Source organism: Pituophis catenifer, unplaced genomic scaffold, assembly GCF_029215685.1.
Source record: "Pituophis catenifer annectens isolate HBS135680 unplaced genomic scaffold, rPitCat1.0.hap2 SCAF_1, whole genome shotgun sequence".
Classification (NCBI taxonomy): domain Eukaryota; kingdom Metazoa; phylum Chordata; class Lepidosauria; order Squamata; family Colubridae; genus Pituophis; species Pituophis catenifer.
In genome coordinates, this window is record NW_027256881.1 from 184,224,326 (window position 1) to 184,248,449 (window position 24,124).

Genomic DNA, 24,124 nt, shown 5'->3' on the forward strand with positions numbered 1-24,124 from the left:
ATTTGTTTCTAACTCGGCTTCGTTTTTGGAAACCTTAGCAAAGCTCCTATTTTTCTTCTGTTCTCTGCATTTTCAAGAATTTCTGAGAAGTCTATATCCATCAATGGGATTTCTTGGTTCATTCTGCTTTTTTTGGCTCTAAGACCAAAGCTCAGTCTTACCTGATTGCGTGTCCGATGTAAATCTTGGAATTAATCTATGCCCGTGATGGCGAACCTATGGCACACGTGCCACAGGTGGCACACAGAGCCCTTTCTGCCAGCACACCAGCCGTCGTCCCAGCCCAGGTCCACTGCACATGCGCGCACCTCCAATCAGCCAGCTGGTCTTCTGGTCTCTGCCGCGCATGAACGGAGGCAGGGCCTTCCCCAATCTCTGCAGGTTCTACCCTCTGCAGATGCCTCTCCATGGCAGGAAAGCAGGAGAAAGCTAGCACGCGATGGGGGGAGAAACTGCAAAGATCTGAGGAGGCACGGAAGGGAGGAGGCACTCAATCGGGGGAGAAACTTTGGAGATCGTGGAAGGCAGGAAAAAGCTAGGATTCGATGGGGGAGAAACTTTGGAGATCATGGAAGGCAAGAAAAAGCTAGGATTCGATGGGGGAGGAACTTTGGAGATCGTGGAAGGCAGGAAAAAGCTAGGATTCGATGGGGGAGGAACTTTGGAGATCGTGGAAGGCAGGAAAAAGCTAGGATTCGATGGGGGAGGAACTTTGGAGATCGTGGAAGGTAGGAAAAAGCTAGGATTCCATGGGGGAGAAACTTTGGAGATCGTGGAAGGCAGGAAAAAGCTAGGATTCCATGGGGAGAAATTTTGGAGATCGTGCAAGGCAGGAAAAAGCTAGGATTCGATGGGGGAGGAACTTTGGAGATCGTGGAAGGTAGGAAAAAGCTAGGATTCCATGGGGGAGAAACTTTGGAGATCGTGGAAGGCAGGAAAAAGCTAGGATTCCATGGGGAGAAATTTTGGAGATCGTGCAAGGCAGGAGGCAGCTCTTTAGCACAGCTAAAGCACAGCTCTTTAGTCAGATCTCTCCCCCCTACAAGCACGGCTCTTTTAAACAGGGAAAGAAGACGGGCAAGAGAACGAACACAAACATGTTTAGCAGGAAACTTTGGAGTTGCCTGATCATCAGCCAAGCCATCTTGGCAGCGCCATGCGCTGTGCAGGGAACAGCTGTCTCACCAGGGAATGGTACCTAGTTGTCCTCTGGTAAGAGGTATGCCGGCCCACTTGGAAAAAGTGGGGGGGCGCATTGGGGGGGCATGCATGCACAGTGTGGGCGCATGTGTAGAGGGAACGTGGGGGTTGTCATGCACACATGCGTAAATGGGGGCACGCATTGCATTATGGGTTCCGGCACGCGGGAGCGCGACAGCGCATGCGCACTTAGACTTTTGGCACACAATGCCAAAAAGGTTCGCCATCACTGATCTATGCTCTTCTGGGTGCCGATTGCTGGTTTTAGTCTTTTTGTTTCCTTTTTGGCTTGTTGATTGTCTCTTTTGCATAGTATGTCAATATTGTTTATGTCTATGTGTCTAGTGATGGCTAATTTGTCATAGTGCCAGGCTTCTAGATATTCCTTAGCATTTTTGTATTTGGCTTGGTCTAGGATGGTCACAATTTCCTAATTGAAACTATGATTAAGTCTCCACATCTGCAAGAAAACAACCAAGCTCAGAGAGCGTCAAGGGCACCTCATTTCAAATATTCTCCTTTATTGGTGACTTTTTTTATATAGCTCTTGTCATTGCCACAGCCAATGCTTTCTCCTTATCTTCTCTTTCTCCTGCTATGCTATACCTTCAAACTTTGCTGCCCCTTCCCACTCCTCCTGGGATAGCTATATTATAAGTCAGTCGTTGTGATTCTGACTCCTGTTAAGAAAACATACAAATTTTACAACTTTCCCATCAATGCCCATGATAAAGAATCTCTCCCAAGTGTGGAAGCCAAATTTGAAAAAAAAAAAATTTTATGTTGGAGTCGGAAAGTTTCTGTAGGGGTTCCAAATAATTTAGACTCTATGTTGGAAGGCCCTCTCCTCCACTATTTTTGCTTTAAAAGAGATGTAAATATTTGAGGGAATATCTCAAATATTTATCTCAGTGAAACATTGGAAGACATACTATTCAAAATAGCTAGGATTAATATCCTTTAAAGTGTCTACCATTGCTATCTTTATTCTATTCTGAAGCAGTTTGATGTTTTTCATATTTCTCCACTATAGCTTATGGACAAATCTTTTTGTTTGTTGCTGTTTATTTGGGTTTTGTTCTAACTAATACAAAAATTCTATCTATCTATTGACTCTCTCTCTCTCTCTCTCTCTCTCTCTCTCTCTCTCTCTCTCTCTCTCTCTCTCTCTCTCTCTCTCTCTCTCTCTCTCCTACTTACATACATACTTACCTACCTACCTATGTACCTATACACAGTGGTGGGATTCAAGTAATTTAACAACCGGTTCTGTACCCTAATGATTTCTTCCAACAACCAGTTTGCCAAACTGCTCAGAAATTTAACAACCAGTTCTCCTGAAGTGGTGTGAACTGGATGAATCCTACCACTGTCTATACACAGAAATGCAACTGACCTTTTGCGTTTGATAACTATGAATCTGATACAACTATTGATTTTTGTATCTCTATCCCATTTTTGTATTCCCACATACTGTATTTTGTTAGCTGAACAAGGCATGTGGCAGAAAGTATATTGAAAGAAATAGCACACACAAACCTGAAACCATATAGGCTGCATATGTTAGGTAATGATGATCTAGAGTATAATAAATTTCTCTTATTTATTTGAAGAACTCCCACACTGTATATAATGTGGATTTATCCTAGTTCCTCATTTACTTCTAGAAAGTGAGGCTAGAAAAGCAATTAAATTCATAGGCACGCTGCTCTAACTGAACAATATATTTTCCCTCATTGGCCAACACATTGACACTTCTTATTTATCACTGTATCATTGGCATCATCAAGATAATTGTTTTCAACTTTCATGCCTGCATTCTTGAAAGATCTCTTGTCAAACTGTATAACTCAGACCATGCTTGTGAAATGGAGAGCCAGATGAGCCTGCTGTCGAAAAGAAAGAAAGAAAGAAAGAAAGAAAGAAAGAAAGAAAGAAAGAAAGAAAGAAAGAAAGAAAGAAAGAAACCTCTAAAAGTAAAATTGAAAAATGCTCAGCAAGATCCATTAAAATTTCTGCAAGCGGGCTGGTTTTTTTTTAATAAAAACAAAAATTATCATTTTCGCCCTGGATTGTTTTCTAAAACTAGATGGATGCTACCTTGAGGGAATTGAAGAACCTGTCATTAGAGAACTTAGCCCAGAGAACTTGGAGAACTTGGAGAGCCTTGGAGAGCCTTAGAGAACTTGGCTGCTTGAAAGAAGTCATCCCAGGCCAGATGTTTTTCTTCCCCTAGACTCTCACTCTATCATCACCCACTTCCATAGTGTCACCTAGAAATCTAGACAGTTCTGGGCAGTCAGAAATATATAGCAGGTGCTTCCAACCTGCTATGTCAGTCAGGATTGCATCCTCCATAATGAGTCAAACATTTTTGTTTCACCACATAGACAGGGATGGCTGCCTGAAACACTGCAAGAAGTCTCACTCAGTGAAACTGGCAGGACCCAGAAGCCCCACAAATTTGTCCCTACTGCCAAGCAAATTGTGCATTCATGCTGAAAGATGGCATTGCACTGCGCTTAATGTGATATTGGAGTATAATAGATCTGTGTTTGTGGCGGGGGGGGGACGGGACAGGAGGCTTTCTTTTAGATCAACAATACTACAAGATGACTTACACTCATATATATATGTATATAGATGGCTGGGTTGTGTGTGCACTCCACCCAAATACATACACTCAGAAACAATAAGAGTCTTTCCCACAGAATAGTTGATGGCAAAGTCTCTTACATTATGTACATTAGTGATAATCTTGATTTTAATCTCCTCACCAACCCATAGCTACAGGTAAGCCATAGCTTCTGGTTATATTTCTAAGGAAACTTAAGATAAATAAGTATTATGTAGGATTCAGAGGGTAATTGCTCATAGAGTGAAAGCTAATATTGAATGAAATGGTCAGCTTTATCTCTACATGCCACTTGTGCTTTAGAGACAATGCATCTTATCACAGTGAGATCCTTCACACCAGGGAAACATTGAATTATACCTCAATGCTGCACAAAAGTGCTCAGAAGCTACTTTGACAAAGCAATGAAATTGGATTGACATTCTGCTTTTTACTAGGTAGAAGAAGAGTACCAGAGTGCTTCACAGAGCAGCCTTGAAGGTTGCTTGGGTCAAAACGAGGAGTCCCTTTTAGATTTTGCCCAGTCCTAATACAAACCCATACAGGTAAATCCATATGTAAGTAGGGCATGAGATTGAGAATTGAGGACGATCCTGCTGGCCCTGACTCCCAACAACCAACTAGAGTGTTTTTGCCATTTCTTACACTAAACTAGACGGTATCCTAGCTCTGTGCAAACAACTAGCTGGAACATGAGATCACTTGTCAGCCCACAATTTTTCATAGTCATGCATACACTTTTAAACAAATATAACAGCAACCAACAATAAAGCCTATGGACATTCTGTACACAAAGTTTTCTGTTGTACATCCAGACTTAGGGAAAAAAACTGAAGATACCGCAAGAATTGTTCAATGAAGGTTTGGAATTTACCATGGTTGATGTGTTTACAAATTGCTTGAAGTATTGCTGAAAGATGTGATCACAAGAAAGAAAGGAGGGACCTCAAGATGTACACATCCATGTACATACTGTTATTGAAGTATTACAGAGAAATTGCATGAGAAAGTAGATGTAAAGCATAAAAGAAGTAATCACAGTAAAAAAAAAAAGGGGGTGAGTTATAGAAAATTGTACTGTAACTTGAGAGAAAATTGATATAGAATAGTTTACAGATGGTATGTAACTCCATCAATGATTATCAAGGTATACAAATCATACACAACAAGCACTAGAACACAAAAAGAATATTTCAGCACATGTGAGAGTCATGTCCCCCAAAAAAGTACTGGAAGAAAATACATCAAAATATTAAGAAATTTTTAAACATAAAATTTGAGCTGAAACCACAAACATATTTATTAGGATTCATTATTAATATTAATTAAGATTTACATTAGAAAATATAAATGAAAAGCATTACAATTTACTGAGATATATAATTGACAATTATAGGAACAAATCTGGCAGAACATTGGAAAGTGAAAATTCGCCAATGATAGAGGATTGGGAGACCAAAATTAGAGAATATGCAGCAAGAATAAAAATTACAATGTATACTCATAATAGAGACTTAACTAAATTCAAAGACAAATGGCTTTATTATATACAAGAGATTATGCAAATAATCTCACAAATTCAGATACTTATAATTAAGAGACATTAAGAGACATTTATAAAATTAATTATTCTATACATAAAATTATCTAAACATATATTAGCAATAACCTCCACTATTTAACATTCAATATTTAGGTACAAATATTTAGATAGTAGTTAGTGGATGAAAAAATAAATGGAAGGGAAGGGTAGAATGGGTTAGCAAAACATTTTTAAATAGTATTTTTAATTATGTTTTATTAATAGAAGTTTATATTTTATTTTGCTTTTTGTAACTTTATTCTTGAGTGATTTTTCCTTAAATAATCTGACATTTGTGCAATAAAAAAGTTTAAAACATTTAAAAAGTCTTTCTGTTGTCACTACCACTTCCTTCAAACCCCTCCAATAATGATCGATTTGGGGTTTCTCTAAAGAAGCTTTCCCTATTGCTAGATGAAGAAGTCAGATCCAGCAGAACTATACAAAACAATGTTTGAGGTTATGGGAGAGCATATGAAGGATCTATTTAATGAAGTAGTGGGAAAAGCGGAAATTCCCTATTCATGGAGAGAGGCAAATATTAGTTTGATTCCTAAGGAAGATCCCCCCCCCATCAGATATAAAAAACTACAGACCAATTTCTCTTCTGAATTCAGATTATAAAATTTTTACTACAATTTTGGCAAATAGATTAAAAGGGTTTTTGAATAAATTCATACATATGGACCAAAATGGATTCCTACCATCACGACAATTACGGGATAATATGAGATTTATGCTAAATACATTGGAATACTATGAAGAAAACTCAGGCAAACAGGTTGCATTAGTTTTTATAGATGCCATGAAGGCATTTGATAGAGTTAATTGGGATTTTATAATAGTGCAACTAGAATATATGGGATTTGGGCAAAGGTTTATAAATGCGATTAAAGCCATCTACTCTAAACAAATGGCCAGATTATTGATAAATGGGGACTTGACGGAAGAATTTCCTATTGGTAAAGGCACAAGACAGGGATGTCCCCTATCTCCCTTACTTTTTATTTTATCATTAGAAACTCTATTACATAAAATAAGGAATGAAGAAAAAATTAAAGGCCTTAGAATTGGACAACAGGTATATAAAACCCAAGCCTTTGCTGATGATATGGTTTTTATTTTGGAAGAGCCCACAGAATCATACTTATTAGAGACAATTGAAGAATTTGGGGCGGTAGCAGGATTATTAATTAATAAAAACAAAACAAATATATTAACTAAGAATATCCTAGAAAAATCTAAGAGAGAGCTACAGGAGGTAACTGGACTAAAAGTAGTTAATAAAGTTAAATACTTGGGAATTTGGCTAACTGGTAGATGTTCGAGTATACAGGAGGACAATTACAATAAATTACTAATTCAAATTAAAAAGATTTAGATAGATGGGGTAAAATACAGCTCTCACTACTAGGACGAGTTACAACAGTGAAATCCTATGTTTTACCGAAGTTCAATTTTTTATTTCAGACTGCACCAGTGAGTTTATCTAAAAAATTTTTTATGGAGTTGAATCGAATAATATCGAAATTTGTTTGGCAGGGGAAGAAACCACGGATTAAAAGAAAGATGATGCAAGAAGTAAGAGAAAGAGGAGGTTTAGGATTACCATGTTGGGAGAATTATTATTCAGCTGCTTTATTAACTTGGGTAAAAGAATGGATTACCTTATCTAATAACCGTCTCTTTAAAATAGAAGGTTTTGATATACAACAGGGTTGGCATAAGGCACTTTGGCGTGAGAATACCCCACAGAGTAAATGGTTTACCCGACATTATATAAGAAAGATTTTAATCCGAAATTGGGAAAAAGTCAGTAAAAAATATTACATTAAAACGCTTTGTTGGTTAGCACCTTTAGAAGCAGTGACATATCCCAATTTATACAACGTGGCTAAAAAATTAACATATAAAGACTTGCTGAACGTACAAGGAAGATTAAAGTCTAAACAGGAATTAATCTCTCAAGGAGTGCAAATAGATTGGTGGAGTTACCTGCAGATTCAGTCTAAATACCAAAAGGATAGGGATGGAAGAGGTATTGATGGTGAATTACAAGAACTAGATAAAATCTTGATGGGCCAAGAAAAAGGTATGATTTCAAAATCTTACAAACTGCTTATGAAATTAGAGATAGGTGAGGAAATAGTCAAAGATTCCATGATCGTTTGGGGGAAGAATTTTGGGTATCCAATACACCTAGATAAATGGCAAGAGATTTGGTGGGATAATGTGAAATTAGTAGTATCTACGGCCTACAAAGAAAATATCTATAAAATGATATATAGGTGGCATCTGCCTCCCGATAGACTAGCTAAAATGTTCTCTGGGCAGTCGGCGGATTGTTGGAAATGTGGAGGGGAACATGGCACCTACTATCATCAATGGTGGTCATGTCCGAAGGCAGTAATATTTTGGGGGAAAATTAAAAAATGGCTCAATGAGATTTTAATGTTAAAAATCAACTGGCCACCAGAGACATGCCTGCTCGGCTCTAAGCCGGAAAATATAAAAAGGGACTTATGGTATTTGGCATTACATATCATCACAGCGGCGAGACTGACATACGCGCAACTTTGGAAAAATCAAAATATCCCAACAGAGGAGGCTATTATAAAAAATTTTTTAGAATGTGCGGAAGCAGATACGCTAACTAAAAAACTACAGGATAGAGAGCAAACACAAGTAGGTTTGGCTTGGGACAAATTCTATAAATGGTTAGAAAAGAGGAAATTATAACCCACAGTAGATGAGGAATGGTATTTAAAGAGAAATTTATATTATATAAGATAAGTGTGGTCGGATAGACCTAAGTGATGTACTAAGAAATATAAGCTGTTCTGTCTTCTCTGGAATATAATTTAGAGTTATAGTACTGAATACTTGTTTATTAAGGTACTATATGGAAGTACATATGTTTATTGTTGTACTGTGTTTTGTGTGTCACTTTATGTTGTGTTGTTTTTTCTTTTTAACTGAAATGTAAATAAAGATTATTTAAAAAAAAAATAAGTCAGCAATGTGAAATCTTTATTTTTTATTCTTTTTTGTTTACATAGGATTTGATCAAAACTTCTTCAGGCATTTAATTCCTATTTCCATGGCTGGAACAGATTTTTTTTCCCCCTTTTACTTCTTCTTTAAATACCCTTTCCTTCAAAAGCAACTTTTCTATTATGGCGATTCTTCATTTATTTTTTCCCCTCTGAATGAAAAGTATGTTTGTTTTTGATTTAATCCAAGACTTTTCATCAAAAATCCAATATCCTTTTATTGTATACCAAATGTGGGAAAGTTGCGGCTCTCCAGATTTTGCTGAACTTCATCTGGCTTCCCCAATTCATAAGAGAAGCAACAGTTTACAGATATCCTAAATCTCTCTCTTTCTCTCTTCACACACACACACACAGCACACAACATATATTATCTTTAATTACAATGTATGTTTAACAAAAATAACACATCACCTGTAGGAGACAAATATTTGTCTCACTGAAATATGTCTCACTGTTATATTTCATTCATTTCTGCATCTGGAATACTCGAGGATGTAGCTAAAGATTTAAGGCACCTTTTCTTATTCAAGCTTGATAGAAAAACAGCTTTAAAAAGTTTCCAAGGATAACCTGAAGGATAGGAAGCTAATGAAAGGATAAGAGGCAAATTAAAAAAAATAATAAATAAACATGACAAGGGGAAACAGTGTGATTTTTGAATACTTAATGTTGCCATTATTATTTTGCTATTCTTCCATCAATATTTTAAGAGAAAAGAGAAAGAAAAATTACAGCACAGGGTTACACATGGAGCCAGAAAAACTAAAGGTCAAGCTATTCAGCCAAATTGTTTTATGGGCAATAACAGCTAAAAGGTCTATGGACAGGCCAAAGGGACAGTCAAGTGATCCTGAATGTGGGACCATTCTATGGACAGGCCAAAGGGACCAGTCCGTTTTCATGATCTTTGTGAATTGAGATAGGCAATAATTGCATTATTACATTGATGTATCACTCCCCCTCTCCAAAGCACCCACTTTTTATTTTCACAAAAATGTTACCAGAAAGTGGTGTGTGTGTGTCTGTGTTCCCAAATCACTCAGAAAACTTTATGGCTATAGAAGGTTTATATGCCTTCCCTGATCTTAGTCTAATGGTCCACCAACTGGTTGTCCCTCATGAGGAGTATCATCTTAGACTAAGTAGACTAATCTACTTAGTCCATATAACAGGTTGGGCAACAGAGACAAACTCCCCAAATCCTTGTCCTAAAACTCTGAATTTCTGAGCCTCTTTATTCTCAGTCAAACAGAAATGAATATAATATCTACCATATGAGTTATCACAAATTAATGTATGGATGTTTGTCTTGCTAACTAGTAATTTCATAGCTAAAATGTACTCTTTACTATATGACAATAAGAGGGCAATATGGGGAAACCCCTAATTCTGTGTCTTCTTCTGGTTTTCTCTGACAGGGTCAACCATGAGGTTTATCCCTGCTAAGCAAGAACTATCAGATCTGCTTCTTATAGTCTGAAGAAAAAGAAATGTACCCTTTTAAATGTAGGTTTGCAAACTGTCTGTTAGAAGGTGCCTTGAGCTGAATCAAAGCTTTGGTCCACCAAGCTCAATATTTTCCAAGCAGATTTGTAAGATCTGTCCAGGATTTCAGACAGGAGTTCTCGCTAAAACTGAACATCAGAATTGCTTCACACAATGTAGAGCTATGGCTGAGCTACAGTCCTTCCCCATTTTAATGTCGATAACTCCTTGCTTTCTCCAGTGAGCAATATCTGTTCTCTTATTCTCTTGAGCATCTGGAGAAAATTAATGGCCTATGGGTGGTCATCAGTTCCTTTGCCAAAAATCTGTTGAATGAAAGTAATGGATGACGTTTCATCCATATCTCTTATCCACTACCCAAATGGCAATTAAGCCCATTTCCTCACTGGAAGCTGTAATTCTTTATTCATTTGGCACTAAAATGATTAGCTCTTTTAAAGAATTGCAAGATGGTTTAATCAATACAAATGCTGTTCATATCATTCCAATAATGATCCATTATCTGTTCTAACCAGATTCTGGAGTGCCCTCAGAGTATGAAGGCATTTTAGGAAAAAAAAAATAAGCATAATATCTTCCATAATGTGCTCGCCCTCCCTCCCTCCCTCCGTCCCTCCCTGCCTGCCTCTCTTTCCTTACATTATCTTGCCATTCTGCAAAATGACAGGAGGAAGAGCGCAATACTGTTTATGGAGAGGCTTATGTGGGGAAAAAATCGCACCATAATACTTGTTCAAAATACAGCTAAATTGTATATTGTAAAAGAATATGTAAAAGAATATTAAGAAAAAGAAGCAGTGACTGGAAATTTCATTTTTTAAAAGAATCCTCTAATGCTCACAGCAAAAATGGAAGGTAAAATGAAGACCCAGGTTGTTGGGATAAATAGGCTGACTCTGTAAATTGCTTAGAGAGGGCTGTGAAGCACTATGAAGTAGTATATAAGTCTAGGTGCTCTTGCTATTTCCATAGCCTGCAGAATGTCAGTATTATTGTATACTAAGTTGAAAAATCTGCATTGGAAAAGTTCAGAGATGTGAACATTGATAGATAATTGTGTTCCAATTTGCACAGCTGCTTGCATTAATGTGAGAGCCAAACAAATAGCTTCCCCTTTTTAGCCACAAATATTATTCTTGAAATGTGTATCAAGGAACCATTCTAGTCATGGAGACACAGAGAAAATTGTCGGGTGATGGATCTACAAATCATGTTGTTACTTGATGAACTTGGAATAACTTTGACTGCTATTTAAAGTAACTTAGGAATACAAAAGCAGACTTTGTTTTGTCTTCTTCCCACCCATAACAATATTGCAGAATAAAGGAACTGCCAATCAGAAAAAAAAAAAAGCCAAACCAGGTTTTTTTTTTCCTCCTCAATTTAACTTTCTTTTCCTTTTTCAAAATTACATCAGATAACAATCTACTTTCCATTAAATCCTCACCAGCAAGCTTTATATCTAGGGTGTTATTAAAAGGCACTCTGAATTTTATGCTTCACACTCAAATAGTCAAAAGTCTGAATAATGCAATACTGTTGGGGGTGGGGAGGAAAAAACTGCATAAAGAATAAACATTAATTCCAGATTATAATCAGCGGGCTCTGGGCAAACTATTTTGCAACTCAAGAGAAAGAAAGAATGAAAAAAAACATTTGTTCTCTAGTTTAGGAAAATGAGAAAGTTTTCTAAGGCTTTTACTGTTTGTTCAAAACTTGTATTATAGAAGCAATATAGAATTTAAAAAAAAAAACTTTCAAAAACAGTGGATTTTCTTCTCCTAATGGATCTCCTTCAGTTCTTCATTATGAAGATGGTGCAGCTATCTTTTCCACAACGCAGGGGGGCCAGAAACAGCATTCAAAGACTTCACATCTTGTTGTGGAGAAGGAAGAGTCATCATGATCTACTCTTAAGATCACAGTAGCAGTTTTCCCCCAAAAGGCTAGTCAGTCACACGGACCCTGGAAAATAAATAACATCACTACAGAACAAACCAAGCCTTGTAAGTAATTGGGAATTATTATTGTTGACTAGGACAACCAGTTAAAAGCTGCCATCGATCAGGTTTATAGGTCCTTTTGTGGCATCTCCCATTTTGCAGATAGCAAAAGCAGCCATGATGTAGTCGTGGCCATCTGTAAAGCACAAATAATTAGCCTTCTGCTTTATGATTCCCAGATCAAAATTTTAACTATGTTGCTTATTTTCTCTCTTTTTTGGGGGGGGCGGGGGGGGCTCCACGGTTCTTCTGAAAAACTTCCAGTCACCTTGGGAGGAAAAACAGCATTGAATTAGGTGGCTTTTCAGTCCAAAGTTTGGCTTTATTAGGGCCCAAGGTAGCAATTGTGGAATTGAAATGTGCATATGTCCTGAAGGCCTATCTTCATATGGAGTGGAATATCCCTCTATTTTTTTTGGGGGGGGGGAGGGAGTATTCTGGCTGGAAGACCATTCATTTCATCTAAGTGAACATCTCACATGTGCTGCACTGGTGAGCTTTCTCCCTGGTGAGATTTAATAATTTGCCATCTAGACTTCAAAGAAGGGAGATATAAGAACATCTGAACAAAAGATCAATTATACCTCTGCCAGTTAGGGGATATTGAATCTATCACTCATGTTTGATTGTGCTGCCCATTTTATACATCCTGATGCTCAGATTGCTACTAAATTGTTCTGGCTGTGTAGATGAGGAGAAAACAGGCTTCCTTTTAGCTAAAGAATCTACCAAAAGTTCTAATAAGGTAGCCAACTTTTATGCAATTATTATTGTTAATGTTCAGATATTATAATAAAAGGATATTGATTAATGACATATCTATTCTTTCCACACCACTGATAGGATTAATTAGCCTTTTCATCTTTCATGTTTCCTTTTATTGTTTTCAATCCTTGCATGGTTTCATTGGTGTCCTTTCTCAATGACAGATTTTTGACTTTTATCTAAAACATCTGTCCAGCCAATTTGGTGTAGTAGTTAGGGCTAGAAACTGGGAGACGGAAATTCTAGTCCTGCCTTAGATACAAAGCCACTTGGGGCCAATCTGTCAGTCCTAGGAAGGAAGAAAGGACAAACCACTTCTGAAAAACGTTGTCAACAAAAGTACAAAGGATTAGTCCAGACAGTTGCCAGGAGTAACACTAACTTGAAAACACAAAACTCTCTTCTTTTTTCTTTCCAGAACAATGAAAAATATTTCTTGGAAAACTCATCAAATAGGAATAATCATTTTTTGGGACACAATTATTGTGTCTTTACCTTGATCCCCATGGCAGCCAGATTTTAATCATAAGTACATGAAATGAAGGAGAGCAGAAATAATTAAGAAATAATCCAGGCTAAACCTGAATTGCTAAGCACATTATATGTATGTATGAATTTATGATGGGCCCTACATCTGCATATCTTCAGTAAAGTGGCTAAGGCCTAGTTTCTTCCATCCCCTGCATTTGGATCCAAGTGAATGGGGTCCCCTTTTGGTTTTTGATAATAATTTGATATATGGGGTATGTTTTAATAACACAGGGTTATGGTTTTGCCCAGATCTATTTCTGTTTTAATTACCCAGAATCAAATTGACTGAGCTGAACAACCTTATAAATATGCAAAATAAATAATAAATACCTGCATTTTATTTTGAAACATTAGTTTGAAATACAAGTATAATGTAAACATCTTACAGTTAATCTTATGGTACGTATTTTTTAAAAAAATGCAACAGTGAATTAGTGAATTTTTATATTTAATGGGAGTTGAATTATATTGTTTACAAGGCACCTAGAAACACTTTGGTACCATAACTTTTTTTTTCTAAAATATTCAAAGGTGATATGAAGGACTGCATGAAATTCATATTTTGAAAAAAAAAGTGCAAAAAACTTAATTACCATTGAATTTTAAATATTCATGTGACTGAAGGGAAAATGGTCAGGAACAACAGTCATTTTACTTAACTATTTATTATAATTTTGAATATAGTTGTCCTGACTCTGCCTGTTATTTTATGAGTTGGAGGTGGAAACTACACTGCTCAAAAAAATAAAGGGAACACAAGCAGAAGACATCCGAGATCTGAATGAATGAAATAACCTTATTAAATACTTTGTTTGTTACATACAGTAGTTTTGTGTTCCCTTTAGTTGTTTGAGAAGTGTAAAAACTACTGTATGTAAAGAACAAAGTATTTAATAAGGTTATTTCATTCATTCAGATCTTGGATGTCTTCTGCTTGTGTTCCCTTTATTTTTTTGAGCAGTATAGTATAACTTTTGGAATTTGAGCTTAATAAATCTTTTAAGCTAACAAAATCTTAAAGCTCAGTGGAAGAAATACCAACAATGGCAATTAATTCCTATGGCAATTAATGAGTTTCACTGTTAGAATTATGGATTGGACTGAAGCAGAACTAAAATCTCTAGATAGGAAGACCAGAAAAAATAATGATAATGAATCATGCCTTCATCCACATAGCAATGTTGATACAGTATACTCTAATTACTAAGGAAAATAGATGGGCATGGAATGTTGCAAGAAGGAAAAAGGACATGACTATATGAATATGTGAAGGACAGTATATGCTAGTATACCATGGAGGCTTACTGAGAAACCATATTGGCCAACTTGAAAGATCAAATGAAGAACAGAAAAGAGACATGGAAAGGGAACATAATACATGGCCACTGTGTTAAAAAAAAAAAAAAAACTAGCAGGAAAGCAAATAATAATATATGACGGTGGCTAAGATCAGAAAAAAATTGAAGAAAAAGACACAGGAGCTAATTTTGGCTGCACAAGACCAAGCCTTGGTCAAGGACAGAATTGAGAAGACAGAAACAGACAGCAAGTGATATCTTTGTAAAGATGTTGAAAAAAAGGGGCGCACCTAATCAGCTGCTGCAAGAAGATTGTGCAAACTATCTACAAACAATGCTATGACCAAGTAGCAACAATGCTTTGGGACATCCGCAAGAAATACCTGCAAGCAAGAACTGGTGGGACCACAAAATAGTCAAAAGTAATAACAAATGAAAAAGCTAAAGTGCTCTGGGACTTTAGAATTCAAAAAGTCAATCACCTACAACATAACAGACTTAACAATTGTTGAAAAGAAAAAAAAAGTTGATAGTAGATGTTGCTGCAGAACCAAAAAACAGCAGAACAGAAGAGAAAAAACTGGAGAAAATCACAAAATGCAAAGACTTGCAAACAGAAATAGAACTACTTGGCAAAAGAAAGCAAAGATACTACCAATAATAATTAGGCACTTTGACTGCAATCCCAAAATATGTGGAGCACTACTTGAATACCATTGGCATTGTCAAAATCACTGTCAGTCAATTGCAAAGGCAACTTTACTTGGAACAGCTTACATTCTCTGATAATATCTTTAATACCATCAATTATCATCTGCCTATCACAGTTCTCTGGTAAGGACTTAATAGATGGATAAAAATGCCAAATCCAGTCTAAACACCTGATTGACTGTATGAACATCAATAACAATAATACCACCTTTGTTCTCCTTGGAGACTGAGCATTGAAAACTAAAAGGATTATTTCTACCAGTTTATTTTTCTTTTTGAATTGCAATACATCCTTTCTCTTAATTATTTCTGACATTTATTTAAGTGTTTTCAAGACATTTTACAGAATGTTTTCCCTTTCCAATTTCTTTTTATTTAGCTAGTTACTTCTATGTCCTTTAGAGCTTAAGTCATTAATATTTGTTTATTCTGAAAGTGTATTGCTTTTCCTTCTACTGTCTCTCTCGTATTTAACAAGTTTTGTCTCTGGTGGCAGAATATCTGAAAATTTCATGCCAAAAATAGAAGAGAGAAGCAACAGACAAAAGAGAGCTTCAAGTCTCCCAATAAAAGAATCCATAATAATAATAATAACAACAATTAATTAATACCCCAAATTGCTCATTAATTATCTAGACATAGCTCTCTCAAGATCTGTTTTTACCAGGCAGTTACTTTGGTGATAATGCTTGCCTATGTAACTATCTCAAATAGTTTCCATCAAATTAATTAATATAAATGAATGATTACTAGGGTGATTTGCCTAATCTTCCCAGGCATTCATGAAAAAGCAGATCACAAAGGATGGAAGGCACCGCCAATTTTGATTTTGTAATAGCCACAACAAAAATGTGCATCGTAAACCTAAGGAGAACCCAGAAAACTTACAGATTTAACTGTGTGCAGGTTCCCAAGGGGATACTTTTGTAACCTAGATGTTGGATTGTGAAGTTCTTCAAGAACTTCTAACTAACTACATCTCTGGATCTGACCCTGGTTTCTATTTACACAGGACCTCTGTAAATCCATGAGTCAGTTTTGCAATATTCCATAAAAGGGCAATAATTCAAAATGTAAGGCAATCCCAATTTAAGGCATTGAAGCACATTATTACTTATCATTTGTTTTGGAATCAGAGTACCAATGAAAGGGAAGGAAGAATTCTGGAGAAGAGCTCTTCCTTGCCAGCTTGCCTCTTTGATGAACAAATCCCTCTGCACATTTTTATAGTTGTCTCAAGGTCAAGAGGACAGAGAGGTTCTCAAAGTGACAATTCTCTGGAGGAGGGGGAGCCATTTATTTTAATCAGGCCTAATCAGGAAATTCAGGACAAGCTAAACCAATTCCACTTTACAATGTCCTTTTTGAAGTGGTTCATCAGGAGAAGTAATTTAATTTTGAAGGATCAGGAGCTGGGCTACATAACAGTAAGTATATCCTGAAGTATTTATTGAACTCAAGTTATTTAACTAAGCCACAATGTGTTGTTTATTTTCTTTCTCACTAACCTGCAAATCACATAACATTTAAAAGTTCTATAATTTTATATCAGAGTTTTACTTTTAAACAAGATTTGCATGCGGTATACAGTATTCTGCCTCATGAACACATGCACACATGTTCATGCACTCAGAAGTATACGCTGAGGGGAAGCAAAGAAACAGGATGCTAAAAGCTTATCCAGTGGTCTAGTTTTTCTCATTTCACATAGTTGATTATTCATAATTTATTATATTACTCTTTCACTCTGTGAGCCCTGCAGGCAAACAATGCATACACTTTTGGAGTTCCAGAATTTGTTTTATATTCAGAAAGTCCTATTTCAGACTCAGTAACTTCTAATAGGGGAAGGAAAAACCCACTGGAATACGACAGATGCTAAATATTGAGCTAAATGATCCAGGGGTCTAGTGTAGTATACTGTATTCTTCTTTCCCACTGTGTTTCTCAGCACTGCATTGCCTTCATGACTGCATAGACTAGCATCAAGGAGTTGTTTTACTTGTTTGCTCTGCAACACAGAAAGCTTTCATGTTTCATTGTTCTCATCAGTTGAACTTTGTAGGAACCTTACCAGCACCATATTTGCCACTTTGATGTTGGCAGAACTGAAATATTTTCATTTCAAGAATGGATCTGTAGAGATTTTAAGAAGAAAATGGATGTTTTAGGCCTCAGCATTCCTATTTCCTCCCTTAAATTATATTCTAAACATTGGGGGTGGGGGGAGGAATCCATGCTGAAATTTCTGATCCCATCCACTCCAGAGTCATCACAGCCGTACAAGTCATGTTCTCTCACAGGCCAGCATAACAACAGCAACAATTGTCATTAAAAGATTTCCCATGCTTGTTATAGGAGTTGGATAGAATAATAATGGCAGAAACAGTTAAGCATTTACCTCTTATATCCCCTAAAGCTAACCAGTACTTTAAATTGCTAGCAGAAAATGAATTACGCAACAGATGTAGATGGCACAAAATCAGACTGCATTTCATATTCCCTAAAATGTTTTAAAATAATCTATCTTGCTACTGTATCACCACTTACCCCTCTCAGTTTAAGAGAAAGATGACACAAAGGAGAATTGCACTCCATCTTAGAAGATACAGGACAGCAGGGGCAGAAGGTCAGGAGGTAGACATGTACTAGGATGAAGCCTAGTGCATAAAGGAACCACTCTAGCACCTGAAGTTCCCGTTCATTACCCCATTACTTGAAATGTGCCAGAGAAAGATAACCCTTGGCCCCCTGCCTTGTTTTGCTTATTTCTCCATAATAACACTTCATCACCCCCTTCTGTCTAGGAGTCTGTCTTCTGCCTAAATGCTACCGGTAGTAGTCATACTGTTTCTTAGCTTTGGTTGGTGTTACTGATTTTACTAAACTTGTGGTGCTTCATCCAGCTTTAGTGATGTTCCATGGTTTACAGTTAGAATAACCACGCTAGCCTCCTCAGGCAATGCAAGTGATCATGTGAACATGGAAGATACCAATATGAGTAAGAAGGTCCTGCTTCCAATTTTGTCACAATTGGTCACAAAAACTGTCCATATATCCATCATTGTCAACTTCCCTTAGGATCCCTGCCAACTTCCTTCTAGAAAGTTTGTGTAGGAATTTCTATTCACGCTGGCTTCCATTCAGTTGGATTCCAGCATCTAATAAAGCAGCTGACTTGCTTATATGAAGATTTATTTTCTGGTTACATCCAAGTGAGCTCAGGTGAAAGGCCATTACCCATTTCCCTGCTCAATATGAAAAACTGAAAATATTAGCAAGAGCAGAAGGGAGGCAAGCATTCATGAGACTACCATCTTAATGTGTCCTTTCCTGTAAAACCTGGCCCGGATTAAATTTACTTCTCAGGTGCCTTAGCTACAAAAAAATAATATATGTTAGCCCGCCCTTCCTTCCTTCCTTCCTTCCTTCCTTCCTTCCTTCCTTCCTTCCTTCCTTCTTCTCATTTTCCTCCACTTAATAAAATTGCTGGAAAGTGGTACTTTAGAAAGTTGTTTGGCACTAAATGTAGCTGAGAAACCATAAATATGTGGGCTCCTAATGGTTCTGGGTGAGGGAAATATGCTCTGCAAACATATTTAGTAATACTATTGGGATCAGAAAAGCAGTCAGGTACAAACTGTTATCCTTTTAAAAATAGATTTAATGAGAATGTTCCTAAAATACAGTGCAGCACCGGGTCCTGTTTTATTCTCTGCTCTTACAGATGTTCTTGTTGAAGCAAACATGCTATAACTATAGAAAAAGAAAATGATGACCTCAGTTTCTAGAACAGAAAAGAAAATAGAACAAGTAGTTAGGAGCTCTAAAACATTACTCAGCAGTTCCACAGATGACTTGTGTTGCTGTGCAACCAGGGCAGTGTGTACTCTTTCTACTGTATAGCTTGCTGTTTTTACATAAAGACATTTTTCCCAGTTATATAGCAACAACAACAACAACAAAAACCCACAAGCTGCTTTGATAAGGTATCAAACTAAAATATGACATGAAATACTTATACATTTATTACAGGGGTGAAATCAGCGGTGAAATCCAGCCGGATCTATTCAGCTCGTGCAAACCGGTAGTGTCGGTGATGGGTGGGCAAAGCACATTATGTCCTGTTTTTGACCCGCTGTGCAGCGCAGAAGGCCCTGCGCATGCGCAGAAGTGGCACGCATGCTCATATTCCTGAACCAGTAGCGAAGATAAGTGCATTTCACAGCTGGGTGAAATCCACTTACCTTCACTACCGGTTCGCAAATGTGAGTACGCGCACCTCCTCCACACATGCGCGGAGCCTTCTGCGCATGTGCAGAGGGTCAAAAACAGATGTGATGATGTCTCGCCGGGTAGGCAGAGCTTCCCGTCGCCAGCGCTACCAGTTCACCAGAGCCGGATAGAACCGGCTGCATTTCACCACTGATTATCACAAATAGGCCTTTTTTTTTCTCCCAATAGGGTCAGTGACATTTGGTAGAGAGTGGACTAATCAAAACTCACTAGCATATTTTACTCAGATGAAGCAAGGGGCTTAAATTGCTGTTAAATTGCTGTAAGTGCAGATGACAAACCAGATATATCTATGGTATTTGAAATAGTTAAGGTACAGTATTATGCTTGGCTAGATGGTAACAGCTGGGTGAATGTGAATGATTCTAAGAAAGTTAATCAGGGTTGATAAAGTAGGCATGTATCATGTATGGCTACATTTCAGCTGCTTTTGTGCTATTGGAATCAACCAAACGTAAGCAGTTTTCAAAGGGAAAAAGTATAATCAAATCATCAAATATAATCAACACTGAAATATCTCATATTTAAGCAATAACAAATCACAATAATCACAGACATAATAGTACCACCCTTCATCCTTCTGCTCATGGCTCACTCCTAAATACTCTTTCACAAATCTTGCAGCTCGTGAAAAAAAATCTCAAAGGTTGTTTTATCAGGTGCAAAAATTCTCTCCCCCTCTTCTACCCTCTGGTGATACCAGTGGTTATTAGCACATTGGGTGCCATATCCAGAAAAAAATCTTGGATGGAACTTAGAAAATTTGTGCATTGACAACAGTTCCATCTGTCAATTGCAAAAGGCCACACTGTTTGGATCTGCACATAAAGTATACTACACCAATACATTACGACATCCTAGGTTCTTGAAAGCCAACACATATTAATAACTTGCAGCTGTGATTTCACATTGTTATATATATATAATAATAATAATGAAACATTTTTCTTAATATTCATTTTTTTATCAGCTGTAAAACACAGCCACGAAGCCCAATTTGGTTATCTCCAATTATTCTAACTGAAAGTCTAGATATACCGTAGCCTCCTTGTGACATCCAGTACCAATCATATTACCAAACCAGCTTTTCCTCTAAAACTATTAAGCCTCTCTCATAAATCTGCACTTGAAAAATCTATATGAAACCAAGAAGGATCAACAACCATTTGCAAACTAAAACTAGAAAAGGAAATGTATGTAGGGAGAGACAAATGTATGTAGGCAAACAGAGGGTAGGGCATGACTCAATTTAAAACCCTACTCAGCTATGGGGCACTTTGTAGAATATAGAGCAATCTTTTTTTCTTCTCTATTGTCCTGGAAAGAGGACTATAGGATTGCATTTAATTCACACGACAGCAGATTCCAGATTCAATGTACAGTATTCTAGGTGAAAATGGGAATTTTACCACTGGAAGCTCTAGAGAGCTACTATCTACAGGCGATAACACAGGCCATTTTTCCTGTGCTTAACAGTTCTATTAATAGAGCTATTTCTTGAAAAGCAACTTTCCCATGTGCACAAGTTTGTGTATGCTTGCGTGCACACACACACACCCCTCACTTTTGATATATTTTAATGCACATTTTTCTGTAATGGTCATGTCTATTGGAGAAGTTAATTGAAAAATTCAGAGATAGGTGAATTTCAAAAGATAGCTGAATGCTAGTTTGAATATTGGTTTCAGAGTGAAATTACATACATTTGCATTAAAATATCACCGCCCAATTCTCTTTTATTATGTTATATATGTGTGTGTGATTGTGATTGTGCACATGCACACACACAATAGATAGATAGATAGATAGATAGATAGATAGATAGATAGATAGATAGATAGATAGATGATAGATAGATAGATAAATGGAGAATCAGATTATACTGCAACTGTGCAGATACGTACTGAAAATGCTACAGCATACAAAATCTTAAAATCAGAAATGTCCAGTTTAAACAACCAAAACATCTTAAGCATAACAAACCTACTGTTTTTAAATAATGCAAAAGAAGTAGTTCTATTGACTATATATTGTAGGATGAGCACAAAGAAGTTTGTGAACATACGAAAATAAATCATCAAAACTACTTAGTTTCTGAGGCACAAGCTCATATTGTTATCACTGGATTCAAAGTATGTTCTCTTGTTAAACTCTTCTAGACAGCATTAATTCAAATTACAAAGCCAGCAGCCCCTGGTTTATGGAACTAGATCAAAGCCTGCAAGGCTGGAATAATTCTTGGATACTATAGGGAAAAATGTTTCTACATTAGATTGGTGATGAGATAAATGCAGGCAAACTCAAATAGATTGCAGAATAGCTTCACAGCCTAATGAGTAATGGACATGAGTAATAACTTGCCAGGAACCTAAGTTTTGCTAGGTTTCAGACAACAATGCTAGTTTCTTTCTTTCTCTGTCTCTTTTTTGGGAGGAAGAATTTGCATGAATTTAGGCTTTGCACAACTGGAAAATGTCACAGAGGTTATGATTCAGATATTCAAATATTCTTTCATGTGCATAATGGAAAAGAATACTGTAGAGCCCATCTCTTCCTCCTCCACAATATAACAAGATATATCTACAATGAGCATATGCCTATGTCAATATTAATTTTTCATAAAGTTGACTATTCAAAATCACATAGACTTTAACAGCAGTTCAGATGCTAAGGAAGATTAAACAAAACTGAACTATGTGGCTCAATGGATAGATTAAGTATTATAGTTAATACGTAGGTTTCCTACGTTTGTGTATCATTAATTGATTAATTCGTTCGTTTGTTCGTTTGTTCGTTCATACAATTTATGTAGCTGTGCATCTCTCAAAAGTGATTCTCTGTGGTATACAAGTGCTTAAAACACTTCAACAATGACCATACCTTATTTATAAATGTGTAGAGTATGCAATATGACTTTAACAAAGAAAGGGAAAATGCATTACCAAGGCAACAAACATATAAATGAGGCTTAATTTCACATAAAGGGAGAAATCTGAAAAAATATATCAGACAACACCCCCCCTGCCCCCCAATTCTCAGGAAGATAAACCAGGAGGTTTTAAGACTTGCAAGTTTATATTAAGTTTTGGGAATTTGCTGTGCTGTCATGAGCAAGAGCAGAACAAGAGTTTAGATAATTTTGGCCTACTTTATTGCAAAAATTTGGTCTGGTCTACCTTGTAGGACACTATATATCTCCCAGAGATCCAGGGGAACAGCTAAATCTTTAATGTCTAACAGGCTAACAGCATTAGGACCATCCAACTTTTTGTAGGGATACTGTTATATGGAATATATTTATGGACGCCTAGATAATATACACACTTTCTTTTATATGAACTCTCAGACTAATTTCAGGTGCTGCTGTTATTTTACCATGGCTTAATGTTGGCGGTTTCAATATATCTGCCTGTGGTTTTTACATTTTGCTTGACCATCAGGTATCAGAATGTAACTGGTTTCATCCTTATTGCAAGACACTCTGTGTCCTTTGTCCATGTTTCTCCCTACCTTCCAACCTAGGCCGCTATAGTTGATAGAGGTAAGGGCATTACATGAAGCCCAATGGCCTATTTTCAGCCTTCAACCAGACTAGGAAGTTAGACTTATGATTGCTAATGCTACATTTACTATATGATTTTAGTAATGGAATCTGCCTGATTCTGCATTTCCCCTTTTCCTTTTTCATTATGAGAACTGGGGAAGGTCATGTCCAAGATGCTTTCTCAAATCACATTTCTGCCTCAGACTCAGATTTCATTTATGTGACTATTTCCTTGGCTGTAGCTGCTCCTTCTGTTTCTCACATTTATTCCTTCTGCCCATTACATCTATGTGAGTAATTCCTGGTAGCAGTGTTTAAACAACACTAGATCCCTGCTAATTGTAATGGCTAGGCATGCCTTCTCAGGAGCTGTTAGTCAGTGGTGGAATTCAATTTTTTTTACTACCAGTTCTGTGGGCATGGCTTGGTGGATGTGGTGTGGCTTGGTGGGCGTGGCAGGGGAAGGATACTGCAAAATCCCCATTCCCACCCCACTCCTGGAGGAAAGGCTATTGAAAAATCTTCATTCCCACCCAACTCTGGGACCAGCCAGAGGTGGTATTTGCCGGTTCTCCAAACTACTCAAAATTTCCACTACTGGTTCTCCAGAACCTGTCAGAACCTGCTGAATAGCACCCCTGCTGTTAGCCCATGGCAGACAGATGGCTACCCAGCCTTCGATTGACGAACTCCAGCAAAAGGAAACATATCATTTCTGTTCTGATGGTTGATGGAACGATCAGAAAATTCCTCTTAATATCTTACCTAATTTCCCCCTGTAATTCAACCCATTGGTTTTGTTTGGCTTTCCTCTTCCATCCCCTGAAGATTCAGGAAAGGCAGAAGTAAGAGGGGAGATGTTTCTTTAACTCAGCTGTGTGCAACCTTAGCAATTTTAAGATTTGTGAACTTGGCTGGCTGGGGAATTCTGGGAGTTGAAGTCCACAGATCTTAAAGTTACCAAGGTGGACAGCCCTGCTTTCATTCTTGTCTCCAT